The sequence below is a fragment of the Haliaeetus albicilla genome, chromosome 8, assembly GCF_947461875.1.
Source record: "Haliaeetus albicilla chromosome 8, bHalAlb1.1, whole genome shotgun sequence".
Lineage (NCBI taxonomy): Eukaryota > Metazoa > Chordata > Aves > Accipitriformes > Accipitridae > Haliaeetus > Haliaeetus albicilla.
The window spans coordinates 37,860,171-37,875,060 of NC_091490.1; the positions used below are offsets into that span (position 1 = coordinate 37,860,171).

Consider the following 14,890-nt stretch of genomic DNA (forward strand, 5'->3'; position numbering starts at 1 on the left):
GTCCTTCTTTGCAAACACCGTGAGCCTGCAGGTAGGAGGGGTGCGAGCAGGGCTGCAGGCTGGAGTCCCTCTGCGCTTCACCTTTCAGTGCTGCATGTCCTCGGTGACAAAGACAGCAAACCAAGGAGCCAGTTCTCCTGGATCACTGGTTCTGCACCCCAGGAAACACTCAAACTGAGGCTGGGTGTCTCAAACAGGACTCACCAGGCTTCAGCTGCTGCTGTCAAAAGCCAAGCTCTGCGGAGTTAAGAGGTTTCTAGTGGCATCGGTTCCCATCCCTGTCACCCACATGCAAAGCCCACCTATTGCAGGGGTGCCTTCGGTGCCGTTGGGATCAGCGCTGCCACAGCAATGACCCTGCTGAAGCGTCGCATCTGTGGCTGGGCAGGGCTGGGAGAGGTTGGAAGGCGCAGCAGGGGCAGGAGTGGGACTGGAAAATTGATACTGAGACAGGGCAACGTGCCTGGCCTGCGCTCCCCATGGGATGGTGTGGAACCTCTGCTATGGGGGGAGAGGCTGCAGGGTGGGGGAAAAGACTAGGCAGCCCCCTCCCCATTTTCCAGCAGAGCAGCCGAGCCACCCCTGAGGCTTAAGAACAGCGTCCTAGGGGCTTTGGGACTGCTCACAGCTCCCCAGGATGGTGACAGGGAGTCCAGGGCCCTGGCACTGCTGTCAGCTCCAGGGGTTGGGGCTGAGGAGTCCGGGGCTCTCGGACTGAGCGCAGCCCCCAGGGATGGGGATGGAGGCGGGGGGATGGAGACAGGGGTTCCGCACCCCGATCTCACTCTTAGCTCCCAGCGATGGGGTCAGGTATCCCGAGGTCTGGGAGCAGCCCCAGCCCCCAGCCACGGGATCCCGGCTTGCTCTCGGATGCCGGCAACGGGAATGGGGATCCCCGGCCGCAGGATGGCGGGGGAGAAAACCCCAGCTCCCGGGAACGGGGAGCGGGGGGGGGGAGGCCCGGGGGACGGGGCTGCGGACAGGGGGAACGGGGCTCGGGGGGGGGTGGTCGCGGGGGGGGGGGTGGCACGGAGCGGAGGGGGCGGTGGGGACGGCCCCCCCCCCCTCCGTTTCCCCGCCGCACCGGCGCGCCGCCCCCCGCCGCCCGCCCCCAGCGCGCCTCCCGCGGACGGCGGAGCGCGGCGCGGGGCCGCGGGGCCGGCGGCGGGGCGGCTGAACGGCGGCGGGGCGGCCCGCAGCCCCCGACGGCAGGCGGCGGCGATGCGGCGAGACGGGGCGGCGGGCGGCCGGGAGGGGAGGCGGGGGAAGCGGGCGCCGCGGGGCTGAGCGGCGGGCGGCCGGGGCTCCGCGGCCCCGGGGCGGGTGGGGGGGGGGGGTGGTGGTGGTGGTTTTTGGGGTGGTGGTGGGGGGGTGTCTGTCCACCCACCCGCCCGCCCGGCGCCGCAGCCGGCACACGGATTTACGGCGCGGACTGCAGGGCTCCGGAGCGGCTCCCGCAGGTAAGGCACCGCCGGCAGAACCGGGGGGGGGGTTTCCCCCGCCGCCCCCGCGACGCGGTTCCGAGCATCCCTTCTCCCGGACGCGGCACAAGTTTCCCCCGGTTGCGGTCCCACCGGCCACCATCTCCTTCCACCCCCTCCCCCGCCGCTCCGGTATCGGATGCTGCAGGGATGGGGCTGCCCCTCCACCCCCCCCCCCCCCCCAGCCGCTCGCCTTCCCCTCCGCTCCCCGTTGTGCCCCCCGGACCCCCCCTCCCGGCTGGGGGGGGCGGCACGGGCCGGGGTCCCGCTCGGGCAGCGCCGAGCACCGTCCGGACGCAGTGGAGGTGGGGGGGGGGCTGCGGCCAACGCGCCCCCCAGCAGGAGGGTGGGCGGCCAGGTGGCGAGGGGAGAGCAGAGCTGGCTGCTTGGCCTGATGCCGGAGAAGCCTCTGTTGCTTTTGGACCAAAGTTGGCTGCGGGCAACCTGCCTTCAGCCCCGGAGCCCCGGGGTGGGACCCGTGGGAGCGGGGGTGTCCCCGAGGGGCATGTCCAGAGCGTCCTGCTGCTCGGGGTGCTGGGCGCCTCTCCTCGGTGGGTGGCCATCCCGGTCTCAGGGATGGTCTCCGGCTAGGCCTCAGTCGGAGGATGCGAGAGCTGTGCTTGGTCTCCGTCCTCCCCAGGGAACGTAAACTCCCTCCAGCCCTCCTCGCAGCGGGGCTGTGTGCCGGGAGGCTCGCCTTGCGGGCAGGGATGCTCCCGGTCTCCACGCTGGAATCCTTTCCTGTCGAGCTCAGAAAGCGAGCGTGGGAGAGGTGGCACAGCACGGTGGTCACCGCACGCCTCGGGGCACGGGGAGGGAGGGGCTCGGCTCTCCCCTGGGGATGCTGAACGTGTTTTGAGTGGGACCTTTCCCTCTCCTACCCAGCTAGCAGAGGCGCTGCCCACCCGCGGGTCTGATGTGCACGGGAGGACGAGGGTACCGCTGGGGGTCCTGCCTCGCTAGCGCTGTCGGGTGTGGATTTTACTCGGGGGGGGCGTTTCTTGCGCCTGGAAGGTCCCCGTTTGCAGCCTTTTCCTCTTTTTTTCCTGCACCGTGGCAGACCGTCACCATCCGTCGGGCAGATAGGCTGTGCAGCTGAGCTGTGACTTCCCATGGGCATGGGGTATCGATCGGCGGCTCCACCGGAGCCTGTGCAGAAGTTGTGCTCAGCCCGGTGCATCACCCGGGGAGCCTGATCCGATGCTTCTGAGCCGGAGGTCGGTCGGATCCGGAGTCCTTACTCTGGACGTGCCACTGTCATACTTCTCGTCAGGCAGCAGAGCAGCTGGCACAAGGGTTTAGGTGTCCCATGGTGGGTTATGCCAGGAATCTGAATGCCTCTTTAGCTGTGAGCTGCCTTCACCTGGGCCCACCATAATGCCCAGTCCCGGTACCATCCCCTCCACCTCTGCCAATCTTGCTGAGCCCCATGGGTAGCTCCTGGGTAGCTCCTCGATCTGCCCCCACTGACGCTGTGCCAGGCTGCATTCAGGCTGCGGGATGTCCACCCCACGGCCGCACACTTGACTTCTCCCCTGGGGGAAGAGGGTGCCCTGGGTTCATCTGCGAGAATGGATGTGAGTGCAAGAGTCTGATCACTGCATGCACAATCCTCCTCCAGAAATCCCCTTCTCCTGAGCGTTGCCGATGTAAGATGAAATAAGCACAGATCCTGCAATTTTAGGGCTCTCTGCAGGTTTTGCTGCAACCAACAGTAGACCGGGCAGAATATAAAATGGGTTTTTCTCTGTTTCCCAATGCAAAGCTTTTGCTGTCAGAATGAAAACAGATGTTTGGCTGCCTGTTTAAGCCAGTTCTACAGAAAAGCGCCTCTGGTTAAGACACTAGCAATACTAGGATCTCCAGTCCCATCCCGTTTACCTGCGTGGCTTCGAAGCCTGCCTGAGCGTAAGTGTTCTTAAACTCCCCTGGACCTGGCAGAGCCAGGGCTGCTGCCAGAGAGGTATCCCCTGCTCCCTTTAAAAAATAATAAGGGAAATAAATACAAAACACCGTGCAAATTCTGGAGGAGGGTTTCAGAGCGGTGAGCTGAGGAAGCAAGCGTGGCTTGGCACAGCATCGCGGTTGGAGCTGTAGTCTGGAGCCAAGTCCCCAATGCTGCGTCCCCGTGTCCCCGTCCGGCTCCAGGTGCCCTGCTGCGCACTGCAGGCACTCCGAGGAGCTTTTCAAAGGAAACCCAGCGGAGGATCTGGGCCCCAGCTCCTCTGCTGCCTTGCCATGAAAAGGCGGTGGCAGCAGCGGGATGTCCCCCAGGAGCGCCGTGTACACGTACTGACCTGGGAGACAGCCCTGCTTATTCAGTTATTTAGCACATAGATCCAGAGAGAGAGTGTTTTCCTATGCCTGTTTTTCTGCTTTAACAAAGTGATAGATTGCTGCTGATGTTTTGCTATGGGCCACCTACAAGCACAGCCCCTGCATTGTGGTGGAGCTCATCGTCTTGCTGGTTTTCTTGTAGCTGCTCAGATCGTAACGCTGCCTGGGGGTGGTGGCAGGAGGGGGGTACAGGTCCTGCCGCAGGCTCGGGGTGTCCCCTCTTTGTGCATGGGGGGACGGGAGCAAGCTTGAGCTGGCCCCAAGAGCCACGGCAGGGCTCTGCTGAATCACAGCTACCTGGGCGCTCCTTCTGCCTTCGCAGGTTGCTGCTGGTGCTCTGACGAGTAGCTTAGTGTGTAAACGGGGATTTCTTCAAAACTTCAGGGAAGAGCAGCTGGCAATGGAATAGCTCTGTGGCAAAAATATGTGTGTGTGTGTGTGTAACTCCAGTCTTAACGGGAAAGGGAAAACATCCAGAGTTACAGAACTAATGCAAATGGAGTTGGCTTTCATCTCTCCCTGCAGCATCCTTTGTGGAAGGCATTTGCATTTCCCCAAAGTCAGTTGCTCCCTACCTGTCCCTCAAGCAAATCCAGAGCTACAGAGCAGACGAAAGCCTTTTTACAAGGTGAGGGGAGGCTCTCCAGATCTGGAGAGAGGCGAACTCACAATATTTGAGAAGGAAAGCTCGTATTTTAAGGTAGCAACTCTGCACACGGCAGAGTTGGGCTCCTTCCCAAGCCCAGACAGACTGCGGTGTGCCCCACTATTGAGCGCAGGGACAGGGACCATTCCCGAGCTTCTCCCAGGCCACCGCATGCGGGTGACCCATCGGGGAGGGGGACAGGGGGGCTCACACACGCCTCCGACCTTGCCCCAGCACAACTCCGGGATGCCACCAGGACGTGGTCCGGCGAGCGGGTGCTCGGAGCGGTCCAGCATCACCCCGTTTAGATGTGCTGGGAGACCCCCGTGGCTCCCATCTAACAGCCACCTGCCCTGGGGCCCCCAAGTGTCCTCTTCCCCCCACCCCCAGTGGTGCGGGGGGCTGCTGGGGCTGGGGGCTGCTAACAGCTCCAGGGTGGACTGCTGCCATTTCAGAGGAAGCCTCCAGCTCAGCAGAGACGCAAACAAAACAGGATTTCATGAGCACTCTAGCAATAGCTATTAGCTATGCTAAAAGGATTAACAGCTCTGCAGGACTCATCAAGTGTTTAAAACATAGCTCAAGCATCAAAGGCGGCTCTTACAGGCTCACATTTTCACATCAAGTAACTCTGAAAATTCCTATCCAACTTAATTAAAACATCCACTAGGCTCGTTAAAAGCAAAAAAACAAAGGCCTTTTTTCCTTAAGCACCAAGCCATTTTGAAGAGAGGAGTTTACAGAAAAGTAGGCAGACTTCTTTGTTAGAGAATCACCTTTGTGAAAGTCTCCTATCCCCAGACCACTGTGTCTGATTAATCTCAAGCTTTCCAAAAAGGAAATAAATATGGGTTTTTGTTGTTTTGGTTGTTTTTTTTTTTTTTCCCCCCCGTGGCTAGGGACCACAGAAGAAAGATGAAAAAGTGAGAAGAGCTTTGTAGAGAAAGTTAGATAAGAGGGTGGGGGAGTGTCAAAACCAGACCTATAATAGGAAACAAGCCACTGAAGTGCTGGTGAAAGTACCTTTCATCTTGAAGGCTCCAAAGTGCTGCGCGGTGCATGAATACACACAAGAGGTGGAAAATAATTGACAACAGCCAGCATCAGGAGATGAAGTCGCCACCTTTGCTGGCAGCAGACTCACCACAGGCAGGTCACCAGCTCGCTCGCCATCAGTCCCTGACTGCCTCTCTCCTTGCTCTGCTTGCTGGATTTGTCACCGGTGTCGTGAGCTGGCTCAGCCCAGCTATTCTGGAAGACCCTCGGCCAAAGTTTTAGATGCCACACTTGTGTGACACTTACATGAGGACGTGTGGTCCTGAGCTGGTCTGGCATGGCCGAGGTGTGACGGTGCTAATCAACTCCTTCCCAAGCCCCTTCCCTCGCATGCTTGGTCCCAGGCAGCATCACCATCATCTCCCGTAGGGTCGTGATTTAATTCTCCTTCCCTGTGATGTGCCCAGTCTCGGTGACGTTGGGTTGTCCCCAGGCTTCAGCATGTATCCTCTCTGACCACTCTGTCTGCCTCAGAGGCCTTTGTTATTTCAAGTGCCCTGGGGAGACTTAAAATAGGGAGAGAGGCTCCCTCTGTACAAGGTGTAACTGGAGTGGTGTCACTGGAGCTATGGGTGCAATAAACGCAATATTTAAACTTAGTAAATGCTTTTTTGACATCCATAGAAGCCTTGGAACATTTTAGGTTTTCTTCCCATTATGCTAAATTTGTTGGTTTTGATCAATAATGAATTAGCATCTCCCAAAAAAGGATTAAATAGCTCCACTCTTTCCTCTTGTTCATGGGTGAGTTTGATTTCTTCCTTTTCACACTGTCCTATGTGGTCAGAGGGTGCCTGAACTGGCAGTGCTGAGAAATGCCATCGGGAGCAGAGCTGCTCCTACTGCATCTTCCCGAGAAGATTTGCAGCACACCTTGCCTCTTTCCTTCCCACTTGGCCATTTTCTCGAGGCAGATTGTAGGACACAAGCAAACAGCCTTCTGCCCCTGGGGACCCTCTGGGCTGCCCCTGGGGACCCTCTGGGCTGCCACTGGGGACCTGCCGTGTTCTGGTGCCAGGGACAGCAAGCTGCTGCCATGCAGGGCTGGTGGATGAGAAGGTGTGTGAGCACAGACTTTATACCCGTGCACTCAGTGCACAGTTGGGATGTGAAATGCAGGAATTAGGAGGTAGACAAGGTTTTTACATCAAGTGTTTATAGCACCTTCCTCACTTTGCGTCTAGACATAGCTATAAATGAGGGAGAGGGCTATTACCTAGGAATAAAACTACTGAAACCAGCCCTGGAGAGCTTGTCGCTGTATTTCCAAGGAACTGGGAGATTCCTTATGATTAATGTAACAATATCAAAGGCTATAAACTCACCACAGTTGGTTACTGAGTCAGGGGACACACTTACAATGTACCTGCCACTTGCAGCTTAGACTAAGCATTAACTATGGTCTCTCGCCAGCCCTTGGCCATTCCTAGGGCTGCTGCTTACTTACAGATCATGGGTTCAGTTCAGCTGACTCCACCAACAGCAATGGCGTAATAAAACAGCCCAGCGATCACCGAGGTATAATTTCTCATTGCAGCGTGGACCAGCGGTGGTGTGGAGGAGAGGAGAGGCCATGAGCGGAGCCTGGACTGGGTAGCTCGCTGGGAAACTCTGCCTTCACGCCTGCTAACTTCAAGCAGGGAAAGCAGGAGCACATGGGTGGACAGCCTGTGCCACCGCTGACCGCTCCGAGGGGGGCCGTCTGTGTGTGCGGGATAGCGTGGCAGGGGGCTTCCAGCACCTGCGTGGATGGGAAACGCCTGGGATCTGAACCCAGAAACCCATCCCAGGCCTGACTTGCAAGATCAAGCCCAGTAAACAGTGGTGGGAGAAGTTAGACTGCAGGGATCTCATTTTTTTGGGTTGCAAATTCTTCTTCTGATCTCTGCTTCTACCACGTCCAGCACAGCGGGGTCTCAGTCTCTGCTGAAGGCTTTGCAATACTGTTCCAGCATCAGCAAAAGTAATGAAGAGGGTGGACTCCCTGGTAGAATACCATGAAGCAAACCTCTGACATGCTCTTGACAGTGTCCACAGCGAGAGCACAAAGACTTATTTTTTCAGCGAAGAGGAACCTACCTATACTAGGTCTGAATGATGGAGCAGAGTGGCAGAGCCCTCGGTTGAGGGGCTGTCATTAGAGGACGAAAAAGGGGATGGAAAGGGCCACACGGCGGTTGAGACCTGTTGGGACCTGCTAGCCCGCAGCTGACCTGCCTTGCAAGGGAGGAAGGATGGGAAGGAGCAGCAGCGCGAGCGGTTGGTGCAGGAGGCAGCAGGTGGGGAATTTGGGTCAGCACTTTTGTGTCCGCAGGAGATGCTCCAAAGTTAGGTTTCCTCCCCCAGGTCAGGTTTCCTCCCCAGGTGATGTGCCACGTCCAGGCTTTGTCCATCCTGGGAGTTTTCTTGTGCCACGTAGGAGGCGCTTGGGTAAAATGGGCCTCCTATGTACCTAAGATCTATGAAAAGCTGCTCTCATTTGACTCCATAAAGAATGCCGTTGGGAATACAGCACACTTCTTGGATGTGAGTAAATATTGGCTTTGAATGAAGTCGCTGATAATGGGAGATAAGTTATCAACAGCTGTTTAACCTAATATTACTCCCATACAAGATAACACTGAGCTTTTGCAAGAGGTTAACAACTAGATGCAGAATCCATCACTGCATACAAAGACACCTGACAAACTGCAGCCTTAATTTTTCCCCTGGAGCTTTATTTCAGCCGAAGGAGCACGCAGCAGGGAAATGTGCTGATGGGTCAGGCCCGGCTCCGGCAGCAGCCGAAGGCGATACTGTTGAGCACGCGGCTCTGTGCAGTGACCAGGGGGACGAGCATGTTTCCATGCAGGTCTAGCTCCTCCAGCTCAGAGCGGCTGGGATGGCATCATTATACGGTTCTATCAGCGGAGCTTTCACTGCTGCTCATCAGGCTTGAATCCCTGTGCTGGGCAATGCCTGCATTGCACATCCGAACACAGTGACCACAGAGCAAAGAGTGAAGGAAGGTAGGTTATACCTGGCATTAATACAGATATTTGGGAGGCAGTGTCGAAACACAAAGTGTGCATAAGTTGCAGATCACAGGATTCCCACGAAAGGGAATGCAGCTGATCCTATACAAGATTTTAGCCCACGGTTACGAGTATATTTTCCACATCGTCTTAGATGGCTACTGGTCTCTGGTATGTCTGTTACAGCCTGCTCTTGGACCTGTAATTCCACGGGGTTTTTAGAAAGAAGAGGTTGGCAAGGGCCAGCAGCACTCAGGGAGATTGGAAAGGCTCTGCTAGCGAGCAGAGCTTGGCTCTGCAGCCAGCCGCACGCACCGGACTTCTCCGCAGAAGGGCTTCTCCCCCAGCGTTACCCAAAGCGTGGAGCCGAGGCAGAGGAGATGTCTCCAACCGCCTCCCCACCGCCATGATGTAGGACTACACTGGCTAGTTTAATTATGTTCCTCTCACTTGATCCCGGCCATGGATGCTGCAGCCTTTCAGCGTTCAGCTTCACAAATCAGAGCCGTCTGCTAAGGGAAGGGTTGGGGTGGGATGTGGAGGGAGCGGACCACCGCCTGGCCTCCTCTGCCTGCGGGACCCACGGGGCTTCTTGGTACTTTCCCTGAGCATCAGCCAGACACGAGGTCACCGGTGTTAATGCCTGGCTGGGATGTGCCTTGGATGTCTCCAAAGACGCTGATCAGCTCGACCGAGCCCTCGGTGGAGGCTCCTGGCTCCCAGCCCCTGCTTTATCCAGCAGACCACACTGCTGCTTAACAAAGCTGGCTGCAGATGCTAGGATGGCAGCTGCAGTCCTATTGATCCCTGTGGGGATGATGAGCCCAAATGAAGACCCTTGGGAAATCAGCACAGAATATAAAAATCTGGCTGCAAAGCAGAGGCTCGGACTGTGACAGCTCTGCAGCTAAACCTGTGTGAGAGCCCAGCTGTGCAGAGCATCCACAGAGAGCCTGCTTTGAACGTTAGTTTGATGCTCAAGATACACAAGGAAATCTTCATCCCTTCCCATGAGCCCATCACACCTTTCCCTTCTCTCAGAGGAAGCATCTGGAAGCAGATCCAGGTCCCTGCACCCATGGAGGGGACAAGTCTTTGGTTCCCCTGGGGCCAAGTGGTTCTTCCTCAGGTTGGGAGGCTGGAGAGAGCAAACAGATGAGCACCTTGGAAACATGCTCTCTCCAAACGTCCCACGGTCTCAGGGCTGGGAGGGTCAGAGAAACACTGTGGCCCACAAAATAAAAGAAGTCTCTCCATTTCCTACCGCTGCAACAGCTGCTGCACAAGTAGATGGGGACACATGCGTTTGCCGGCCACGCTGCATTCCTGGCATTTAAATCTTGTCTAGTGAAATAGCTGGGCAGAGGGGCTGTGTGCACCTGAAGGCACTTTGGCCTTGCTCAGGTGAGTAGTAGAAAGCTGCTGCACTACCCAGCTTGTTGGAAGCTCTGGGTAGTTGCTTTCAGACTAGCCCTATTACATAGTTTATAGCGTTACCTGCTTAGGCAAGCACATGTCTGGGGTCTTGCTAGTAACTCCAGTTAAGAAAGCTGCTATTATTAATCCTTGTATGTGGCTGCTTTTTCCTAACTCAAGCATTTCAGCTGAACTTTTCCCACCCATGCTGTTTGCAAACCACACAGTGTGCGAGCGTGCCCTTGCCCTTCCCACACACCAGACCGAGCAAGACAGCAAACAAATGGCAGGTCCCTGGTTGTCCTTAGCAATTAGCAGATAGCTCAGGCTGGCGGCTGCCGCTGCCCTGGGATGGCTTTTCTGTTCCCTGCGGATTCATTTCTGCAACAGCAGCAGAGCCAGGCGGTTTAGGTTAGGTTTTCTATAGCCACCCCCTGCCCTTGTATGTCATTTATATTGTGAGGTTAAAGTGTAGTCTGATAGAAACTTTATTATTAAAGATCCTGAGTTCTTGCGTTATTAAAGTTAGGACAGCCTGGGTTGACCCCTGTGGACTTGTATGCCTGCATTTAAAAAACACAAGAAATTCCTGTAGATCTACTGGCAGCACGTAAGTGATTTCCTCGTGCTAAGGCTGGGCAAGTTCTGCATCCAAGCAACTGCTCCCTGCTGCGGACTGTAACCTTGCAATTCTCTTCCAGAGCTGGATTTTAAGCTCCTGCTACAGTTTACCTCTGCGAGCAAGATCCTGACTGCCAACAGCTTCCCTGGTTTTCTGCATTTCCAGGAGAACCTGCTGCATAGTGGTTCTGCCGATCAACACCTCCCCTTGTCCCGTGCAGGCTGCCTGCTGCACTTTGGCTTCCCAGTCTGCTGGTACCGCACACCAGTGGTGCTAACGAAACTTTCACTGCTGCTACACGGCCTTTTCCTGGGCAGCTTCCACAGAATTAATTTACCTGTGGAGCCACTGGCTCCTAGTTTAAAGCTTTCTTTTAATCCCTTTGCAAAATATCCAGCTTCTGGGTTGCTCTTGTTTGAATTCCCTTGAGGTATCTTAAATTTTGGCGAGCATGACCGCTGGTTTTCAGTCTCCTCTGATTCATAGCTTTTCCGATCTTCCCATGTTTTCGGCAGCTACACAACTCGTCCCACCTAATAGCCAGTGCAATTTTTCACCTCACATAACATCATGTGCCCTTAGACTTCGGGCAGTGCTTGTGCCTCCCTGGCTCAGGGTGGAGGTTATGGTGGGGCTTAATCACCTCTTAATTAATTCTGTCCTCCTGTGTAACCAGGCTTTGGCAGTGAAGCCTCGCTGTCCCACGTGGATCTTGCCTTAAATTCACGGGAAGAGAGGAGCATTGCTTTGAACTCCCTCTTCGCACCCAAGTCTAGCAGAAGGAGTTGAGGAAATTTATAGTTGCAAAAGAACTTTGCAAAGTTGTGCTGTGCTCGATTTCCTTGGCAAAGGCAAAATAAAACCATCCAGGGAAGAAGGAAAAAAGAGTAGAGGAAAATGCTGAAGGAGAGGGGAGAACTGACACCCTGAATGTGAAATTGGGGGGAATTTATAAACCTGAAGTCAAATAATCATAGAGCTCAGGTAGTTAAGGTCACGTTATTGGGACTCATTACTCTTCGTTAACCTTTCAGCCACCCAAGTTCAGGTGTCAGCTCAACATCAAACTGCAGCAGATCAAAACTTTCTCCGTCTGAAAAATTGCTGGAAAATTGGGTTTTCAAGTGACTGAATGTGATTTTGTGAGGCACCTGCCATCCTCAATACTGTTAAATCATCCAAGATCAAAAATGTGCAAATGGATATTTGGGCCTGAAATCCAGTACAGGGCTGCAGCCGAGAAGAGCTGAGAAAATGCTGTTGCATTTATTTGTAAGTGAGGCATCTGTATTTTTCCCCACGTGCTATGGGGCCTTTCTTCCCCCCACCTCCCCAAAGAGGTGGGGCAGGATCCAGGCAGTGTCTTGCCTGGAGAGCAAGACAGAAAGCAACTTTGATGATTTCCACAGTGATTAACCTTGCTTTTCAGCTGTCTCTGCTGGGGATGCTCTCCCGTGGCTTGGCGGCACAGGAATGTGCAGGGACAGAGTAAGAAAGACACCATCGAGCTGGGAAGGACGGCTGGCTCAAGCAGCTCTGGGATTAGGGGTGTCCATCGTGGCCATTTATTTGGTTGGGAGAAAAAGTGGAAGCAGGTCTGGAGACTGAAAGAGGCTTTCCCAGAATAACTATGATTTACCAGAGGCTGAGAGAGACACGTCATGCAAGCCCTGGGTCTGCTGTTTTATTTCTGCCTTGCCCCTCTGGAATATAGGAATTACTGCTGGAATGACAGGGGTATCCGATGAAAACTGCCGAGTGAGACGTTACTTATGGCGGATGCCACGTGAGGAGTGCCCGTCTTGGAAGATGCGGTGGAAGCCCGGGTGAGCAGCCCGGCTGCAGGCAAAGTGACTTGAGTTCGGATCAGCAGCGGGTGCTGATGCCACCAAGGCACCCCTGCTCCAGGGCTTTCGGTTCCACAGTGGCCTCCTACAAAATTTGTAGCCGTTGTACAACCCAGAGTGGCTGACCACGCTTTTGCATTACATTCACAGCAGAGCGACCTGCTCAGATCGAGTCATAGCCAAAACGTATGCAGTCAGGGATGCAGTGTTCTTGTAGACATCCCAGAAGCTCGGTGGGACCCTGTCACTGAACGCTTGCCCGACGCACGCAGCAGAGGGAGTTAAGGGTCCCTCCTAAAACTTGCAGCCTGGCGTTGTGCCGCTGCTCGACGCCGAACAGGGCGAGCTCTGCCAGTCTCCTGCGGCGTGGGGGTCCGGTAGTGGCTGTTGCTGTAAAGATCATAGGGGACCCTGCAGTGGGATCAGCAAGTACAAATGCAAAATCCCACCAGTAGGTTCTACTGGTCTTCTGCATCACGTTAATCTGGTTTAATATAAAGTGTCTGCAAGCCGTCTCTGGGCTTGAATTCATTGTCAGCCAGCTGTCAAGCTTAATTGGGTTGTCCTGTAAAATATCTTGCATATAAGTAAATCAAAAAGAGTGGGGCCCATAAAAGGGCCAGTGTGTGGCACATTCATGTTATTTATAGGCTCCTCTGTGGTGCTCATCACCGTGGCAGCTAAGAAGGTCGATGCTGACACTTGTAAGGAAATGCCACATGTTTTAAAAAACCCACGTGTGTGAAATAAAGCAGGGCTTACGCGTTCCGGTGGAGCTGGGAGGCAAGGGTGCGGTGTCCTGCAGGGACCCCCCAGCCCCACGACAGCAGGATGGGTGGGGAGGGGGACATGGCAGGCGATAGCGGGTCTGTGGGCTGAGGGCTTCTGGGGTTGTAGAGCCCACAGCCCTGGTGCCTGGGTGCTGCACCCTGCCATCTCCTTGGAAAAGTTGGGAATAAAACCCGACTCCCATTCTCTGTGTCCTCTGCCCCGGGACTGACCCAAAGCTCCATCCTTCCTTCTTCCAGCCCGAGTTCATTCATCGCCGGTTTATCCTCGTCTGTTCTTGTGACAGCACTGTTCTTTGGCTTAAATAGCTCTACCGCCTCGCTGGTGCGTAGGGCCCCGCTGCGTTTGGCAGTGCTGAGCCTGTCTCGCCAGGCTGGTGAGCAGGGCTCATGCGGGGTGCGCTCCCCACGCAGCACGGCAGGACACGGCGTGGCACGGCACGGCACGGCACGGTGGCTCAGCAACCCCAGCCGGGATCACTCCTGGGCTGGCTGGGGCTGCCAACAGCCCCTGCTGAAGTTGAGGCCAAAGGGTGCAAAAGTACCTGTGTGGGGGAGGCTGGAGATCCCTTGGTCCGGTTTCTCCTCTTCAGGTTGAAGCCACCGGTCTGTTTTTCATACCTTTCCGTTTAACTGTACCGAAGCCAGTGCTGATTGCTCACTCCAAGCTTACTTTCTGCAGCTGGCTTTTTTATAGTGTGCTTTCTACTCAAAAAGCAAACAAAAGCAGCATCTCCTTGTGTCAGTTCTGTAATTGGCAGGTTAAAAGCCCGCTCCAGCCACATCCAAGCAGAATCAGTTTGAGCATCTGCGCTTCAGTCTCTGCCTGGAAAGCAGCCTCTTGCAGAACGATACCAGTCCCAGCAGTATCGCTGCCTCCAGCAGCATTGCTCCAAAATGACTCCCAGGGAGATGAATAGCAAAACCCTTAATGTGGTCCTTTTATTCCAAAACTACCTGGTCTCTCAGCTGGTGCCAGTGATCCTAATTCCTCCATATACCCGGTCAGGCTCTTTCTCTCAATGGATACATCTCCATCTTCTTGCTTGCATCAAGCTGTTTCTTTCCTTCAGGGTGTCACAGCTCAGCCTTGACCCTAGAAACCCAGGACTTTTAAACCAGTCCTTTATGGGTCTCTCTCTCCCTGTGAGAAAACCTTTCTATAAACCAAAATATTCCTTCTCCTTAGCTAGCTGTGGGTTTTCCATCTTTTGTCAGGGTTTTTTTCTGTAAGGACTAGCAGAGGTCTCTTGAAGAGGGCTGTTTCTCGGTACCTTCCCTGGTGCACGCAGTGCCTTTCCCATCATCCGTGCTCCTCTGCGGCAGAAATCGAACCGTGCCCATTTTCCTCTCCGGGGGGGATAAGTGGGTACTTCTTCCCCTCGTGTTCATGTCTCCTCTCCTCACTCTCCATGTGCAGTCTTAGTTCCCTGGCTCCTGTTGGTGATGGACCTTTTGTTTCCATGCAATAAATGCCGTATCCCCATGACGGCCACCTGTGGGCTTGGGTAACTGCTCCCGACCCTGCACCTGAGCTGCAGCAAGGACATGTTCCTCACTGTGTCAGGAAAGCTCCAGGGGACATAAAAGTCATTATTAAAATCACTATTCCTGCCTGTTGATGGTAACCATATTTCTATTCCTGCAGGAGCATGGGGGTTCGCACGTATATGTTTGTAAGCA

General features: G+C 55.1%; 1 protein-coding gene across 2 annotated transcripts in view; it reads left to right on the forward strand.

The window, feature by feature from the left end:
- Window positions 1-1,362: 1,362 nt before the first annotated feature.
- TMEM121 (transmembrane protein 121) overlaps window positions 1,363-14,890 on the forward strand; it is a 37,226-nt gene continuing 23,698 nt past the window's right edge. The window contains exon 1 of one of the 2 annotated variants that reach the window (XM_069789912.1): window positions 1,363-1,460. The gene's annotated coding sequence lies outside the window, so the exon portion shown is untranslated. The remainder of the gene's footprint in view (window positions 1,461-14,890) is intronic. The other variant, XM_069789913.1, reaches the window with a different exon arrangement.